The following is a 19,514-nucleotide window of genomic DNA, read 5'->3' as shown; positions in this document are numbered from 1 at the left end:
TTGTAAGTGTTAATTTAACAAGCACATGCTTTCAGCAGATCTCATCTTCTTCAGATGAACAACTGAATTAAGTCCTGTTACTTTAAGGGTTTGAGTTTATCAAACTCAGTACTGAATCATTCTGTATAAGAGGTACACATGATAGAACCAGCAGGGGAGGGGGTTTGCATTTACAAATGCGTCCCATTCAAATCATCACAATTATTATCTTAGAACTGCAGAACTGGAAGGAACCCTGTGGATCATCAAGTCCAGCCCCTGTCAAGGAGACACAGTGAGGAACTGAACTTCCAGTCTCTGGCTGTGCAGCCAGATACCTAAACCACTGAGTCCTCTCTACTCTGATTTAGCTTAATACCACTCTCTTACGAGACTGACTATAAAATCTATCTATATAAATATTCAATCTTGCTTATTCTTCTAAAATACAGTACATTTCTATAAAAGTACAACTTTACCATTCTAAGGAATAAAGTTAATTACAGATTTAATATCTTAGTTTTACAACTGGAAATAAATGTTACGGATCCTGTACCAATAAATTATTTTAGAGTGTATTGTTAAACATGGAGACGCACAGTTCACTACAATAGAAATACGGCACTCTAATAAGTCTTCCCTAGGTATTGTTGGAATGCACATGGATTAAATTAACTTGTACACATACACTATTGAAAAAAAAGAATATTAATAAGAGTAATCTAATAGAAAATCTCTGACTTCAGTTCTTGTAAGAATTGATTTAGAGTGCAAATCTCTGCTATAATATAAAGCTTTCATAAAATTTTTCAAAATCAAGCAAAAAAAGGTTCTTATTCATAGATGCTCTTCCCGTTCTTTAAAGCAGCTCCTGGTGAACAGCTGGATTAAACCTAGTTCTGTAAGAACAGCAAATCAACATTTCATATGTGAGCTTCATTGAAACAGTATATTGAAAAGTTACCGATGCATATTGCGAAGTTACCGATGTCATAGGCACAAAGACTTTGAAGTTTTCTACTAGCAGTACTGTAGACCTCCCTGGGCTTTAACTATATTGCAATCAGTAAGCCTTTGTACCGTTCAAGGAAGCTGCCAGGAAACAGGCAATTAAGGTGTACTTTGGCAGATAGGGATGTGGTGGTGCTGCGGGTTAAACTGCAGAAGCCTCTGTGCTGCAAGGTCAGAAGACCAACAGTCGTAAGATTGAATTCACACAACGGAGTGAGCTCCCATCACTTGTCCCAGCTCCTGCCAACCTAGCAGTTCAAAAGCATGTAAATGCGAGTAGATAAATAGGTACCACCACAGTGGGAAGGTAACAGTGTTCTGTGTCTAGTCATGTTGGCCACATGACCATGGAAACTGTCTACAGACAAATGCTGGCTCTACGGCTTGGAGATGGGGATGAGCACCGCGCCCTAGTTGGACACAACTGGACTAAATGTCAAGGGGAACCTTTACCTTTACAGATAACTAGCAGTGTTGTTGAAAACTGTTCAAAATGTCTGCGCCCAAGGCCAGCCACTCCGCCTATACATAAATTGAACCATAATGTTTTAGCTATTAACAGCAAAGGCCTATTAATAACAATTCCTCCTTCATTGTATGTTACTCACTGTGTGATGTGTGTGACCTCTAAAGTTCACAAAATTGCTGTAAAAATAAACAACAGCGTAGAATATTACTTCAAAAGCTATAATCGGTTATAGTTACAATTTGACAAGGGGATCTGAAGTTGCCAGCCAGTGGCACAAATATGCAATCTCCTCTCATTTACTTCAGCATCTTCCCAAAAGGTACAATAAAGTACATAGTACCATTCAGTCCTTGAACCATGGGAAATTCTGCCTCTACCTTTTCCTAGTGCCACGTAAGTATAAAAACAACTGAAAAGTTACTCTTTCTACAGAAAGAGTGAGAAGGTTTTCCCTCATTAGCTGAAATCCTGGAAGTCACAATAGAATAGGCCCATTGACTCAATGGGAGATAGAGCTGCTGACTCGCAAAATCTCCACTGATTCAGTGGCCCTAGTCTAGTTGCTTACAATGCTAAGTAACAGGATTTCAGGCATTAATGTGATGCAATGGAGTTATATCTTCATTATTAGGAAAAAGATTTACTCACAAAAGGACAGTGAGCCACCTAGCTCCCGCTTTTCACCAACAGAAAATGTGTAGAACTAATCAATGGAGTGTGTCTTATTCGGTGTCAATTCAATTGCAGCCTATGGTACCTTAGTAAGATTTCTGCTTAATGAGTAGTTTTGGTAGTACAGTGGTGCCTCGCTTAACAGCGATAATCCGTTCCAGGAAAATCGCTGTTAAGCGAAAATGTCATAAAGCGAAAATAAAAAGCCCATTGAAACGCATTGAAAACCGTTTAATGCGTTCCAATGGGCTAAAACCTCACCGTCCAGGGAAGATCCTCCATATGGCGGCCATTTTCGGTGCCTGTATAGCGAGGAATCCGTCCCTAAACACAGCGGGGAGCCATTGCAATTACCCGGCGGCCATTTTGAAACCGCAGATCAGCTGTTAAAAAAAACAGTTCCCGAAGCAGGGGACCGATCACCGCAAAGCAAAAAAACCCTATTAAGACCATCGTTTTGCGATCGGAAAAGCGATCACAAAAACGTCATTGTGAAGCGGATTCGTCGTAATGCAGGGTAATCGTAAAGCGGGGCACGACTGTACCATTCCCCCTAAGGACGTTCCCATGGCCAAGGAGTGATTTGAAACTAGATCTCCAGAGTATTAGTTTAACATTCTCTTCTGGTGCAGTGATTTTATTGTGTAGCAGAGCAAATCAACATTATACAGGGAAAAGCTAAAAATGGGGGCGGCCCTAAGCAAAATATATAACTGAAACTGGACTTCAAATCAGTGCTAAATTTGGCACAGATATAAGCAGACAGTCTACTATTGCTTTGTGCCAAATTTGGGGAAAGTTTGGAAAAAAAGTTTTCAAGTTATGATTAAAAAAAAAATAAAAGTGTTTTACATGCAGAATCAAGGAACCCTAAACATCCTGATTTTTAACAAATCAAAATGAATACATCTTGCTCATCAAATGAGTGTCCTTTGTCCTTCAAATGAAGGAACACTGCTGATCGTGGTCCTAAGCCATTGCCCCTCCTTGTGCTGAGTCATTCTCTTGTTTAATGGCTGTTTGGTTTCTCCAACGTAGAGCTCTGAACACTCCTCTTTGCATTGGACTGCATATACATGGTTATGTGGTGTGTATAAAAAATTCTTTTGAGCTTTTCATACACACCCACCATGTAAGGAATGATCAGGTTCTTCCATTGGCCCATTTGAAGGACAAAGGACACTCATTTTATGACCAATATATACAGTGGTGCCCCACATAGCGAGGTTAATCTTCGTTTAATGCGTTCCAAATGGGCCCAAAACTCACCGTTCTTCGATGTTTCCCCATGTTCCGGTGGCCATTTTGGGTGTTCCGGCAGCCATTTTGGGTGTTCCGGCGGCCATTTTGGAACCGCGAACAGCTGTTCCCCCATCGCAATGCGATAAAACATCGGTATGCGATCGCATTAGCGATCGCAAAATCCGCATCGCTATGCGGATTCATCGTTAAACGGTGCGCTCGTTATGTGAGGCACCACTGTACTCATTTGAAGATAGGTGGTTTGAGAGAGGGCCAGGGATACATATGCATATAGAAAATTCCTCACCCAACAAAGGTGGAGGCCTTAGATACCATCTGCCTTCTATTTATAATGCTGCTATTTCATCTGTTCTCAGAAATATTGGGGCCACACACAAGAAAGACCACTGTTAACAACTGTTAATGACTCATGACAATGAGTGGGGAAGGACTGCAGAGGTGGGATTTTCACTCATCCCCCCCATCCTTTGTCCATCTAATGAGCCTATTCAGACCAGGGGAAATGAAACCAAGTGGAGGATATACTAGAGGTCTCCTACCAACTCTCCTCAGACCAAAGAAGCTACTTGGATGAGTAGTGAAATGTTTCAACCTAATAAGAAAGAAGTCCAGTTGCCATGACTCGACTTCCAGAGTCCTTCAGAAAGGGACATTTTGCCATGTATTTCCAGATAATTAGCATACAGTTTTGTAAGGCATATTCAAACTATTTCTGCATTACAAAAGCACAGAGCAGTTGTGTTTCTCCGAGTCCTGAGTGCTTTCATTAAACATTTCTGAAACCTGACTCCTAACACGTCTTTAAAGGGAAATCAGCTCCTGGTCTGGTGCAATCTGAATTTTTAAACCTATCAGTCCAGACCCAATTAGTAGACTTCAAGGAGGAGAAATTTTTAATTCTTTTTTGGCCAAACAGAATTAAAAGGGAGTTCTGTGTCTGGTTGTAAAAATATTTTAAAATGCATTTTTAAGAAAACGGCAAACAAATATTCAAAATTTTGTTTGGTTAAAGCAGTGAAATTTCTGTTTTTTGCTTTGTGTCTGGGAATGGTCTTATTTGATGTCAGCAGAGCTTTGGTGCCACCCACCCACCCACTCCACTTTTCCCAGCAATACCACCTTCTGTCAGTTCTGCATTTTTATTATATGTCCACGGTAGCATAGCCTCAGTTTACTCATTTTTGCTCTAGGGAGAGTTCAGGTTTAACTTGACTGAGCACCTTCTTTCCTGCCTTCCTATCTGTCTGTCTGTTGGTGGCTCTTCTCCAACAACACATTTCAAATGAGTTGGTTTTTGTCCCTTGCTTTCTTTACTGTCCTTCTTTCACATCATATGGATGATTTTGACCTTCGTTTCTAGTGATAATCTCTGCTATCTCCAACCTCTCCCATTTTTTCCCAAAAGACAAGGCAAAATCTTTTGGAAAATATACACATATTTTCTGGTCTGATATAGCTTTTCTTCCTCAGGTTGCCTACCCCAAGAAAAGGATTTGGAAATTGGACTAAACCTTTGTAGTTTGCATTCTGCAGAGCAATATTAGTTTACCCAAGAGGTTATAGGATGTTTATGTTTCATTGTATTTGTGGCACTTACTTAAATCTTTGCTTCATCTTCATTAAACTCAAAAACAGCCATTCAAAAATATTTTGGCACAGAGGAACAACAGCCTGATATACCTTCCTGTTCTTGTTTCTGTCTCCTCCCAGCAATCATATAAGGTGATCATGTATTCATATTCTGGGATCCTCTAACACTGGTTAATTCTACCTGAGGGAAGTTTCTGTTGGAATTTCTGTAGTATATGTATACTTAAAACTTCCATTTTAAAAAGCCAGGATTCAATTCTTCGAAAGACCTCTGGTTTATGAATGTGGGATATTGTGCTCCTGTATCCATTATTCAAAACATCAGAAAATGGCCCAATTTTGCTGCACAATATCATGCTTGCATTTGCCAGTAGGGAAAAAGTATGTCAAGCTTTACATAGCAAAGGGCAGCCTGAATACTGACAACAGTAATGGCAGCAGTGAAATGGTCTACAGCAGTTGTTCCTCACCTTGAGCTACCCAGGTGTTCTTTGATTGCAATTCCTGGAAACCCTAGCCAGCCTAAATGATGGTGAAAGCTTCTGGGAATTGCAGTCCAAGAACACTTTGGTTACCCAAGGTTGAGAACCATGTGTCTACAGGATACCCTCTCATGCTCACTACTATTCACTCTTGTAAAAAAAAAAAAAAAAACAGTCATGACAACTGCTTTGCGTATGATGAGAATTAACTGATGAAAAGGAGTAAGCTTCTGAGGTTTTTTCCTTGAGAGACGTCACTTTGTGAATAATAGTGAGTACAAGAGAGTATCCTGTAGACCATCTTGACTGCTGCCATTGGTGTCGTCAGCATTCAGACTGCTCTTTGTTATTTAAGCTCGGCATCCTTTTTCCTGCTGACAACATTTCCTATGGGCATGATATTGTGCAGCAACAGTGGGCCATTTACTGGCTTTTTGAATCATGGGCACAGAAGAACAATATCCCACATTCATAAACTGGAAGTTTTTTTGAAGAAGTGAATTCACTACATAGTTTAAAAGCTTATATCATATCATGAAATCATCAGGCAGCATTGTATCCTAACTTACACTATCCTAATCTCAGATCTAGTCGACGGGGGCAAAAAATCTATCAAACCAATTCTGCTCTTTTTCTTTGCATTTGCTAACAAATCTGGGTTATGCCAACATAAATTTACACCAACAAGATTTTTCCCAGTGTCTTTCAATGGCTGAGAAAATGGGCAGGAAATATTTTTCTTATGAAAGGCTGTCAACCAATTTTGGTCACAACTGATCCAGAGGCAATAATGAGTAGAGTTTCCAGCACAGGAGAGTTCCCTCATGGTCTGGGCAACTTCTCTCTAATTTGCACATGCACAAGGAGATGAAGTAGTGATTCCCAGAAGGGCATTGTAAGAAACTAAAGGAACCCCTGCCTAATTAAACAGGGCTGCATCACACACCTAAGGGCACTTTGGGGCACAACTAAATGTACAGAGAAAAAAACTGACATATAAAACATTAAACATTAACAAGTCCCTGAGTTTGAACTTTTCACATGTGAGAGTTTAAGAATTCACATGTGACTTCTGAAAAACACACAACTCATTATTAAATTAAGCTTCTATTCTAGAGGAATGGAAGACAGGCAATGTTAAGAGTAGTTTTTTAAAATGCATTTTGAGGAAAGTAGATAAACTACAGTCTTCTTAACTAAATGATTACCCTGGGTAAAGTGCTAGAAAGCAAATTACAATCAGAATTATTAAGAGCAGAAGAACAAACTAGGGAAGAGCATCAGTTATCCATAGCTTCTTGGAAAGAAAATCCTACCTCAACCTTTAGAATTCTTTTTGTCAATGTATTATTTATTTAAAATATTTTTACTTTGCCTTTCTCCTTGAAAAGGACCCAAAACAACTTACAACAATATTTAAAGTTGAAAATAAGCAGTATACAACAGTGGTTATCATTATTAAAAAAATTATGAACAATGAATAAGGAGGCATCTCACATCATTTAACAGGCAATATTAAGGCAAAGGTAAATAAATATATAAAAAATTAAAAGGTCACACCGAGAAATGGAAACAAATAAATAGAAAACACAAGTAGTACTAATAATCCAGTCAATGCATAACATTTATCTAAAAATCACACACAGGTAGCTAGTTATTGAGGAAAGGCTTGCCTGAAGAGAAAGGTCTTTGCCTGCTTGCGGAAGGACTGCAAAGATGGGGCTAGCCTGACCTCCTGTGGGAGGGAGTTCCGGAGTCTGGGAGCAGGAGCAGAGAAGGCTGTCTCCCATGGTCCCCATCACCTGTGAAGGTGGTGGGACCAAGAGCAAGCTGTCTCCTGATGATCTTAACACCTGAGCTGGCTCATAATGGGAGATACAGTCTTGGAGATAGCTTGGATCCAGGCCATTTAGGGCTTTACAGGGTACAAGCAGATAAAGAAGTTTCAAAAGAAATGGAACACTTCAGGTTTTCCAAAGGCTCTTATATTCTTGTGAATAATTTCATGTAAAATGTGTGTTAATCAGGTCCGACTTTTAGGATCCAAGAGTACACTGGGCAAAAGATGTGGATTACACCTAGATATACGCAGAGCTTGAAAAATGCACTCGTCCACTTGTCTGTGATGAGTGAAAAATGCTGCTCAACGAGTCACAGCTTCCTCCCTCCCTGCCTCCTTCCCCTCCACCTCTCTCTCTCTCTCTCTAATCCTGCAGTTCTCCCCCCATTGCAAAAGGAAAACTGCCCTCTTCTAGCGAGAAGAGAGTTCAAGCGGTACATAGAGATACAGCTCTGCAGGAGAATGTAGAGTAGTCCCATGCTGGAGAATATGGAGATTCTCTGCTCCCAATTTCAACCCAATGAGGACACATTCTGGGGTGGGTGGGAACCGTGGCTCCTTAAGAGGCCGGATGCTTTTCCTTTCAGTTTTATTTTTGCTGGAGACATTCAAAAGAAAGGCATTCAAAATACAAGCTTCATGACCCCCCCAGGCACGCAGGTAATAAAGCAACCCAAGTCTGAGGGTATAAATCAGTAATTTCTAATCCCAATACAGTGGGGTCTTGACTTGAGAACTTAATCCGCATTGGAAGGTGGTTCTCAAGTCAAAAAGGCTGTAGGTCAAGTCTCCATTGACCTACAGTGCATTGAAAACCGATGAATCCCGTAACAGGCCGTTTTTGTTCCATTTTGGTTTTTTTCTGGTCTGTAAGTCAATTCTCAGGCTGCAAGTCAAACCTAAATTTTGCGGCCAGAGAAGTCTGTAACTCAAAAAGTCTGTAAGTCAAGCTGTCTGTAAGTCAAGGGTCCACTGTAAACTGCAAGGCTGTAACCCCCTCATGCTGACTGGTGAAATCTTTGACTAACTGTTGAGGCATTCTAAAATTTTTCAAGCCCTGGATACACGGCCTATGGACTGCATTACTGGCCCGTTGAATGACCTGCCTATAGAATGGCATTGAGGAAATCTTTAGTTTGTTTCACAAACAGCACGATTGACTGCTTTCTGTCAGTAAGATTGGCTGAGGATTTCTCTCAGTCTGGACTTCTGCATGATGGAATGTGGGAGGAGGGGAGGACAGATGCAGGACTGCTGTAGCAACAAAGTTATGGCTGAGCTGGAAGACAATGGAATAATATGGACAGGCCACAAGGTTGGATACTTTTAGTGGCTCCAGGCCCCTGCCTGCAGGACAGAAGGATGATTAATAAAGGAAAGTGAGGTCTTGCACTTTTCCTCTCATCTAGGCATCTACCAATACAGAACTCAATTTCACAGGGAAAAGTTAAGAGGTTGATCTGATTGCAGGAAAATTAGGGGTGTTGATGGCATAAATGGAATTGTTGTATGGGAGAACAGGGAATTTGTGCTCATTCACATGTATACATGTCACATGCAGGTATTTTTTTAGTTTGCTTTTTCTCATGTAATCTTTTGCAGATTGTGACGGCTCTGGGGCTTTTGGCCCTTAGTTTGCCTTGATTCTGAGAAAAGCCTCCGTTTTTCCAAAAGTTAGGTAAAGGTAAAGGTTCCCCTTGACATTAAATTCAGTCGTGTCCAACTCTAGGTAGTGGTGCTCATCCCTGTTTCCAAGCCATAGAGCCAGCGCTTGTCCGAAGACAGTTTCCGTTGTCACGTGGCCAACATGACTAGACACAGAACACCGTTACCTTCCCACCGAGGTGGTACCTATTTATCTACTCGCATTTTTACATGCTTTCAAAGTGCTAAGTTGGCAGGAGCTGGGACAAGTGACGGGAGCTCACTCCATTGTGTGAATTCGATCTTACGACTGCTGGTCTTCTGACCTTGCAGCACAGAGGCTTCTGCAGTTTAACCCACAGCGCTACCACATCCCTATAGATAGATTACTCCTTTTAGGCAATACTACACCTCCATTACTGTCTTTCTTTTATTTATTACACATAACACACAAACATCTCAGTGACTTTACCACTTTATTTTACATTTTTCCTTCTGATTTTCTCATCCAAATTTCTTTGAGCCTTCAGGAACCTGTACTTTGAAATAGGTAGCTATATTTGTTTCTCTTTTTCAATCTTTAGGCCAAAGACTGCTAAACAGCTGGGAACACAGTGAGGCTTTATCTAAAGGGCTGGTGAAGATAGGAGCAAATATAGTGTTTTATAAAGGGGTAATTGTGGCTAATTATGCATAACTACAATTGCATCTGACATTCTAATCCAGACTGAGGACATGCCTATCTAAAATATAGAAAGCACTGATATCATTGACCACATTATACAGTACTGACACAACGTAGTCTGAAACTTGGACAAAACAAAAATAACACCATGCCATGCTGAACAAAAAGAACTAGGAAGGCATTCATAAAGACAGCATATAATTGGTGTACGCAAGAATGTCATGTAGACACCAGAGGAAAAAATTATACCATCACTACAGGACACTGTCCTTTTAACAGGACAATGCTAATGGGGATGGGCTCTATATCATATTTTTAGAATGTAGAATGAAATATGTACCTTCCAATATCAGCAAACTAAAGGTAAGCAGTACAGTCCCAAATCAGAAGTATAATAAATGAGAGAATATTAGTGTGACGTTTCCCACGTGGCCCCTGCTTGTTTCACCAAATGAAGAGCTCACGCTACGTATCCCACCAGCTGACACCAATTGTGACGCGCCCCTCACGTGTCCCCAGGTTGTTTCACTACCCTGAGGCCCATGAGACGTTCTCTCCTCTCTGCTGCCACCAGTTGACCTCTGTCAACACCCTTTAATTAGAAAGATTGAGGTCTAAGCTGAGTATAAAGTTGAACAACACAGGCTTATTGATTACAGTTGGGTTAAACAGGTTCTTCACAGATTTTAATGCATTCCTTAGATTGGTAATAACTTGGTTCACTCTTAACTCTCTTAGTTCTTTATAAGTTCCATACTCTTAACTCCTAACTCTGCCACACTACCTAACTACCACAGACTAACTTCTACTTCAGACTCTCATCTCTGACTTTCATTGACTGAACTCCCTAGACTCTGACTCACCCCTCCCTTCTAGTTTCTCTGGCTCCACCTCCCAACAGCTCCCATTGGTGTATGCAAATAATTTCATATTTTTTTGTTTGTTTGTTTGATTGATTGATTTATATCCTGCTCATCTGGTATATTCTACCACTCTGGGCGGCTTACAACATATGAGCCAAAGCAGGGTGATCGTCATAATTGGTTTCAGAAGAAGAGTTGCCATTATTAAAAATTGCACACAGTGTAGGCAACAAGAAACCAGCCAGCCCATTTTCCCTCCGAAATCTGCTAGATAATCAGGCACCCACTGCCAAGAGCGGGGAGACATGCTGCTCTTCTGGATGTTGCTGGGTAGCAATTTCTATTAATCCTATCCAACACAGCCAGTGGTGAGAGACAATAGGAGTTACAGCCTATCAACATCTGAAGGGCTACACATTACCTACCAAAGTATTTTACAGATCAGTCAGCCTGACATTACCGTATTTTTTGCTCCATAAGACGCACTTTTTCTCTCCAAAAAGGTGGGAGGGAAAGTACATGTGTCTTATGGAGTGAATGCAGTAACCCAGGGTTCAGCCACCACCACCCAAAAGCCTCCCACTGCCATGCTGGGAGGCCTCTGAACTGGCAGCAGAGACTGCTTGCTGTTTAGACCTCACCATTCTGCACTGCTAGCTTCCCAGGACCTGCTTCCTGCAGCCCACCTGGAAAACCAGCAAGGCAAACAGGCCTATGGCAGCAAACAGTGAAAATAGCCAAGGACCAAAGGGTGGTTCTAGAAACACCAGGGGAAACCATAAACACAATCTCCCACTTAGGCAGTTGATTTTCCCATGTTTGGGGAAATCACAGGGGTCAGCTCATCCGAAGTGCAATAGATGGGCCTTACCCTGGGAAAACCACTTTTACAACAATGGTATCTCCCCTGCCAGGTCTGAGTTTGAATGGCCCCTAAGCCTCCTGGCCCTTTGTGTGCCCTAGCCTCCAAAGGCATGGTGACCCCCGGCTGCACCTCCTGATCAGAACAGGGCTGCACAGCCCCAATCCCAAAAGAGGCCAGGAGAGCTCTTCAGTGTTTTGAGGTGCCCTGCAGGACCCCCATCAGGGGCTGGATGTTCCTCCCACAATCCTTCAGTGCACAGATATTAGCATATCTGCCTGCTTGCATCACCCAATTGGCTATTGGAGAAGCAAAGCAGGAAGGAGTCTCTTTCCCTTCACCTTCTGCAGAGAAGTTAGACCATGTGACCAACCAGACATGTGGAGAACCAGAGAGAGAGAGAGAGAGAGGACAGAAACAAAAGCTTCTAAAATTGCCAGTAAGATTAATATTTATTTATTTATTTATTTATTTATTTATTTATTTATTTATTTATTTATTTATTTATTTATTTATTTATTTATTTATTTATTTATTTTATAGGCCTGAGAATGGTGAGGGGAAGATAAAATTACTACTGAGAGCCTGCTGGATGGGGAAAAGGTGGCTAGATATAGCTGTCTGTAGTTCAGAGCTTGGTAGTAAGCTGCATCACTTCCCCATAAATTAAGCCTAAATAGAAGTAATTTTGCAGATATTTAAAACATTAAGGGACCTGGGGGGGAGGCTAATGTGTATTGTTAGCCAAATTTCATTCTGAAGCACAGAATGATTAAAAAGGCACTGAGCACATGCAGAATAAAGTTCAAAAGGGAAACTAAAAGGGACCTAACACTCCTTTCCTTAATATATTACCACTAGGGCTACAGGTTTTATTTGGTGTATTAGCTTGCCACAGTTTTTATGGACTCATCAGGAGTAAGGCAATTTGAATTGCAGAGGGCAGATCTGAATCACAGATCTGAATATGTCCAAGTAAAGCTTTGAAATATTGAAAATTGGTTTAAGAACCCAACATTTCATAAATAGCATTTCACACGTACACACACACAACTGGAAACAGAAATTTTAGTAGTATTTTTGTGTTAACAAAAGCTGCATGGTGTCGCTCCCCCTGTTTTTATTGGTTTTTCTTAATCATTGTTGTTCTACAATATTGCTGGTAGATTTTATCTTTTCATTGTGATTCCCAGCTACTGTATTTTATCCTATTGTAGTCTCTAAAATTGGACAACCATCTGTCAGATCTGCTCTGATTTGGATTCATGCATTGAACCAGGGGTTGGAATTGATGGCCTTATAGGCCTCTTCCAACTCCATTATTCTATCATTCTGTGCTGCTTTGAGATTATATTTGTAAAAGCAAGCAGGCAGTAGATGTCGTGATGTATAAGGGGCACATTTTTCTTGCAGAGTATGGGAACTCATTCTACCAGTGCAAGGATGATAAAGCAGAAAATGCTAGCATATAACATTCCTTTTAAACTAGAGGTAGTAAAATATGCTAAGGAGTATGGGAACAGTGAACAGTGCAGAGACATTTTGGGCCTCCTCATCTGAAAAAATGATTAGAGAGTGGAGGAAACAGGAGGATCAGCTGCAAAAAGCTGATAAAAGTAAGCACACTTTCTGTGGACATGCTGCATGCTGCAAAGTAAAGAACTGAATGATGGAGAGAGAGAAAACTTTATTGCTGTAAAGAAGGAAGGAAGGAAGGGAGGGAGTGGAAGTGAGGCATGTTTTGCTGTTTGCTTACACCTGTGCTGCTGGTGATTTCTTCATCATAGCTCTTATTGACTACCCAGCAACAATCTGTTTATTCATCTCTTTCAGTGCAATAACAATTCATTATAAGTGTTAAAACTTGAGATGGTAATTCCCACTCATTGTGTGTCATCTTGGTGTAGAAGTCTGCTTCATGATTCTCCACTTCTGGTACATGTCTGACTTGTGAAATGACATACTTGAGAATACACCAGTCCCAAAACTGTACTGTTAGTAGCAAGAAAGACATGGATTTTGTTCCTCCTTGGTGGTTGATATAAAGCATTGTAGTGTTGTTGTCTGTGGCTATTGGAATAACTTTGCCAACTACAAATTGTTCAAAAGCTCTCACCGTGTTGTACACTGCAAGAAGTTTGAGGTAATTGATGTGACAACATCTATCTATTGCTACTGCCTTATGAATTTGCCAGAATATTTTTTTCCTGTTTTCCTCTCCTAAAAATGAGGTGCGTCTTACGGAGAGGTGCATCTTATGGAGCGAAAAATACGGTAATTCTGGAGCAGATTATAAAGTGATCACTCTGCATGTACCTTGAAAACAATGCAGTAATAACTACAAGTCAACTACAAGAACAACCCTTGACAGACTGACTAATCTTATCTCAATTTTTTGATTGGGAAACCTCCCTAATAGATGGTGGAAATGCTGTGACATGAGATGGGCACAAAGAAAAAAACTAATTGGAAAATTAATCTAAAATTGCTAATTTGGCGCTAATTCATCAATTCATGTTCGTCAAACATGATGGCCCAGATGAATAAGAATCAATGAATTTTTGGCTATTTTCAAGTTGTCAGCTGAGAAGAGGGTGCATGTGCTGAGGCAGATGGTTTGTGAGAGCCAGCCAGGCTGCTTTTCAAGATGGCAAAGGTGGTGGCAGTACAGGCAGCAGCAGCAAAAGGTAGAGAGGCAATAGAGGCAGCAGGAAGTGGGTGGGGGGCAGTAGGTATCTCTAGGTGTGGAGGGGGGTATTTTAGAAGGCTGACAAACCAATTCATGGTTCGTTGGGAAAAAATCATAGATTTGTGGTTCATGGACTTAACAAACCAAAAACCAAGATTAACTGCCATTTTGCTGGTTCATACCCATCTCTACTGTAGACGTATTATATCTCGATGTCAGCAAAGCCTTTGACAATTATTATTCTGATCAGCAGCCTCACTAGGTGTGGGCTGTATGACACAAGTGTCAGATGGATACATGACTGGTTCCAGAATCGTACTCAGAGAGTGCTTACCAAAGGATCCTTCTCAAACTGGGAGGAGGTAACAAGTGGAGTTCCACAAGGCTCTGCCCTGCGTCCAGTGCTCTTCAATGTCTTTATTAATGACTTAGGTGATGGAATGCAGGGAATGTTTATCAGATTTGTGGATAACATAAAATTGAGTGGAATAGCTAAAACCTTGGGAGAAAAAAACAAAAATCAAGAAGATTTTAATAGGTTTGAGTATTGGACTGAAAACAAAAGAATAAAATTTAACGGGGATAAGTCCAAAATTCTACACCGGGGGGGGAATGGATGGATGGACAAAATCAGTGTTAGAAAAAGGAGGATACTTGGCTCAATAATACAAGGAGGATCTTCGAATTGTACATCAAAAGCTGAATATGAGCCCAGCATGTTATTTTAGGATGCATTAACAGAAGTATAGTCTACAAATTCTGTGAAGTACTAGCTCCTCCCCCCTCTATATAGGACTGATTAGGCCTCATTTAGAGTACTGTGTCCAGTTCTGGACATTGCACTTTAAGAAGGTGTCACATACAGCACTGATGGTACCTGTCTGTCATGGGTTTGGAGGGAAAGTTCCATCCTATGGGGAGTGGAAGGCGGGACATCAGGGGGGAGGAGCTGTACTGTATATATTTGGGGGAAGTCCTTCGTAAGAGAGCTGACGTGGAGAAGTGGAGTTGGAGTCTGTGGGTCAGACTGGGTACAACTGTTCGTCAGACAGTACATACCTGATAGGTTCAGGTTTCTATCTAGGTAACCAGAACGGATAGGTTCAGGGTCTGTGCGTTACCTTAAAGTGTTCCGTGGGAACCAATCTGTTGTATGTGTATGATTGGGACTATCCCAAGTTCCAGTATCCTATTTACCTGATCCTTTTATTTACCCTATTTGTTTTTTCAATAAACCTTGTTCTCTTGTTTATTAAAATCCATTCCTGGTCTGGGTGACTTGGGAGAGCGAATGGTTGGTGGCAGCATAACTACAGGGTGGGATACTCCAGTAGGTCTGGGGTTGCTACATTTATTGGTGTCCAGCGGGTGGGATCCGACTGGTCCAGTTGCCCAGTGGTCCAGCAAAGCCTTGGCTAGTGTGCCCAGAGCAAGGGGGGGGTCTAGTCAGGGAAAATCTGAGGGCGCGTAGGTAATCTTCTAGGCTTACCTCACGGGGAGGTAGGCTAGTGGAAGAACGTGCAAACTCAGATTGGGGGACTAGATTAGGGAGCTCTGAGGCAACCCGTTTTGGCGGGAAAGGGCTGAGGCAAAGCTGTGTGAAGTAACAGTGATCTAGCCTGTCTGCTGAGAGGCCTAGCAGAGGGGGTGAATTCTGTCTGGCAACAGTTGCAAGTGGGTGCTGGAGGGACAGCAGCAGTCTATAGAAGGCTGTTTCTGAGGCAAAAGGAAAAAAAGTCGTCGTTTTATTTTGAGGCGTGACTTTTGAAGGCAGCCTGGTCTGGGGGGATTATGCCCTTGACTCGAAGCCAAATGGCAGAAATGGGGGAAGTGAGAGAACCACAGGGAGACCAAGGTTCTGAGGAGGAATTTGGCTCAGTGCAGGATGAGAGCGCGGGAGAACTGACCTCAGAACTCAGAAAAATGCTCCTAGCCCAACAGCATGAACTGAGGGTGAGGGAAATGGAGGAAAGGGAAAGGGAGAAACAAAGACAATTTGAAATGGAAAGGGAAGAGAAACAGAGACAGTTGGAGTTAGAAAGAATGGTGTTTGAGCTGAAGAAGCTGGAAATAATGAGTAGAAATAGGAATAACAATAATAATGAGGGGAACCCAGGGAATGGGGAAGGCAGCCTGTCTAAAACTGACTTGAAGAAACTCCCTGTGTACAACAAGGGAGATTGCCCTGAGGTGTTCTTTTCCCTCGTGGAAAGAGCGTTTGTGGACTTCTCAGTAAGGGAAACTGAGAAGATGACCATTATGCGATCTTTAATCAGTGGCAGCCTGGCAGAAGTCTATGCAGAGATGCCAGTGGAACTGCTGAAAGACTTCGCTGAGTTTAAAAAACTGGTGTTTGCCCGGCATGGGATAAATGCTGAACAGCTGAGGCAAAAATTCAGGTCACTCACAAAAAAACCAAAGCAGACTTTTACCCAAGTGGGGGCCCAACTGGTGAGGTTGCTAGAGAAATGGCTGTCTCAGGAGGGGACAGAGACCTTCCAGCAGCTCAAAGACCTGATAGCGCTGGAGCAATTTTATTCAGTCCTGCATGGGGAACTAAAGTTCCATGTGAGAGAGAGGAAACCGAAAACTGTGACAGAAGCGGCGGAGATCGCAGATTTTATTTCCCAAATAAGGAAGCCCTTAGGTGCTGAGGGGAAAACTGTGGGTAAGCCCAAAGAAACCTACAGCAGGTACTCTCAGGGAAGAGGGAAAAACCAGCAAGGGGGGAGGGGCCCATGTTGAAGGGAAGCCCTCAGACATGAAACCACCAAGACCTCAGATTTTGGAGGGAAAACCAAAACCAGATGAGAAAGACTCCAAGTACAGCAGAAAATGTTATTTCTGTCAAGGAAAGGGCCATCTAATCTCAGAGTGTGAGAAATTAAAGCAGCTAAAGGGAAATTTGCCTCATGATTTGAGTGGAACCAAGCCAAAAGCTGTGTTCTGTGTCCAGACAGAGCAAAGCTCCTTGCCACTGAGGGAGCCTGTTGCCATGGCGACTCACTCTGGACCAGTTACATCTGCTGATCAGGCTGGGGAAAATGGTCCTCTTGTGGAGGTCAAGCGCTGCTTACTAGTTAGGACAGATTCGCAATTGTTTGAGGCCGCTGGGGTGGACGTAGGAATACTTGACCATCAGTATAGGGGGCTAAGGGATACTTGTTCCCAGGTGACCCTGTGCCATCCAGACATTATTCCTAGGAAGCATATAATCCCAAATGAGAGCCTGAAGGTGGCAGGGATTGAGGGGCAGGTGATCTCACTGCCAGTAGCTGAGGTACCTGTGAGCTTTCAAGGCTGGAGGGGAGTTTGGCGTCTAGCGATTTCATCGACTCTGCCAGCAGCCGTGCTCGTGGGAAATGACCTGGCTGAACATGTGAAACGGGTGCTAGTGATTACACGCTCACAAGCTACCACGGGGACAGTTCAGGGGGGTACTGAAGAGCCCGAGGCTGAAGCAGATGAGGGTAGTCCCGAAGCTGTGGCAGAAACCTTAACCACAGACAGCAAATTTGGCCAAGAGCAAAAGGCAGATGCCACTCTCCAAAAGTGTTTTGAAAAGGTGACAGACACCCAGCTAACACCTGAAACCCCAGCGAGATTTCACGAGAAAAAGGGAATTTTATATAGAGAGACCCTGATGAATGTCTCAAAAGGGGGAGATGGGATCAGAAGTCAGCTAGTGGTACCTGAAAAGTATCGCCCCATGATCTTACAAAGGGGGCACTCTGACATGTTTGCTGCGCACTTGGGGGTCAACAAAACACAGCAGAGAATCACACAAAATGTTTACTGGCCTGAAATAGGGAAGCAGATCAAGGAGTTCTGTAAACAATGTGATGTGTGTCAGAGGCAGGGGAATAACCGTGACAGGACCAAAGCGAAGTTGTGCCCTTTGCCTGTGATTGACACCCCGTTCAAATGTATAGGAGTGGATATTGTGGGACCTTTGCCCAAGGCCACAAAGAGGGGGAACCGGTTCATTCTCACCATTGTGGACCATGCCACGAGGTACCCCGAAGCCATTCCCTTGACTAACATCGAAACTAACACAGTGGCAGATGCCTTGGTGGGGTATATGTCCAGGATGGGATTTGCCTCAGAAATAATCACAGATTTGGGCACATCGTTTACATCAAAGCTCATGAAACGGTTATGGCAAATCTGTGGAATTAAACACAAGGAAACCACTGCCTATCACCCCGAAAGTAAAGGGTTAACGGAGAAGTTCAATGGGACTCTGATGCGCATGATTAGGGCTTACTTGGCAGAGAATCCAAACAATTGGGACCAGAAGCTGCAATCCCTTTTGTTTGCTTACCGATCAGTGCCCCAAGCCAGTACCGGGTTCAGTCCGTTTGAACTTTTGTTTGGGAGAAAAGTAAAAGGTCCACTTGATTTAATCAAACAGAATTGGGAGCAGATCACCCAGGGTGACCCACAAGATGTTGTGACGTATATAGACACTTTAATGAATGACCTGAAGAGAAACCTAGAGCTAGCAGCAGAAAACCTGCAAGCTCAGAAGGTCAGACAGAAAACCTGGTATGACCAGAAAGCCAGGGAGAGGCACTTTAACCCAGGGGAGGAAGTGCTTTGGCTTAGGCCCTGTAAAGAGAACAAACTGCAGCTCAAATGGGCAGGACCATACAGGGTCATTTCCAAGATGTCGGACCTGAACTACCTTATAGAACAGGAGGAACACCAAGCACGGAGGGTGGTACATGTGAATGCCCTGAAACCCTACTACAGAGGGGAACAGAGGGTTTTATTTGCCATAAAAGCAGCTGAGAGTGAGGAAGCTGAATTGCCCTTCTGGGAGGGCAGAGGGGAAGTGAAATACAACCCAGATGAGGTGAAGATCAGTCCTGCACTCACCCAAGACCAGCAGCAAGAACTAAAAGTGCTGCTCACTAAATATCATAAGGTTTTTTCAAATAAGCCGGGGATAGTGAAGGGAGTGATGCATCGGATCCACACAGGGGATGCACCCCCGCAAGCAGTATCCCCGTACCGAGTGACGGGACCCTATAGGGACAAGGTGCGGAAGGAGCTGGACGAGATGCTTAGGGAGAACATAATCATCCCCTCTTCTAGTCCTTGGTCCTCTCCGATAGTCCTGGTGGACAAGCCTGATGGGAGCATTAGATTTTGTGTAGATTACCGGAAATTAAACCGCGTAACCACTCCTGATGCCTACCCAATGCCCAGGCTAGACAACCTGATTGAAACCATAGGGGGTTGTCGGTTCATTTCATCGTTGGACCTAGTAAAGGGTTACTGGCAATTAAGGATTGATCCCAGGGATCAGGAAAAGACCGCATTTTGCAGCCCTTTCGGTCTATATGAGTTTAGAGTCCTGAGTTTTGGTCTCAGAAATGCACCAGCCACATTCCAAAGGCTGATGGACCAGACCTTAGCAGGGCTCAGTGACTTTACTGTGGCCTACATTGACGATATAG

At 42.7% G+C, this 19,514-nt stretch overlaps 1 protein-coding gene and 1 pseudogene across 3 annotated transcripts in view; both read right to left on the bottom strand.

The window, feature by feature from the left end:
• The window catches only part of SLC2A13 (solute carrier family 2 member 13), a 191,765-nt gene that overhangs the window by 39,540 nt on the left and 132,711 nt on the right, over window positions 1-19,514 (bottom strand). The window lies entirely within an intron of this gene.
• Window positions 11,268-11,420, bottom strand: LOC144583361 (U1 spliceosomal RNA; annotated as a pseudogene).

Source organism: Pogona vitticeps, chromosome 5 (genome assembly GCF_051106095.1).
Source record: "Pogona vitticeps strain Pit_001003342236 chromosome 5, PviZW2.1, whole genome shotgun sequence".
NCBI lineage: Eukaryota > Metazoa > Chordata > Lepidosauria > Squamata > Agamidae > Pogona > Pogona vitticeps.
Note: the sequence above shows the minus strand (reverse complement) of the source record. Positions and strands in the feature narration are given on the sequence as shown.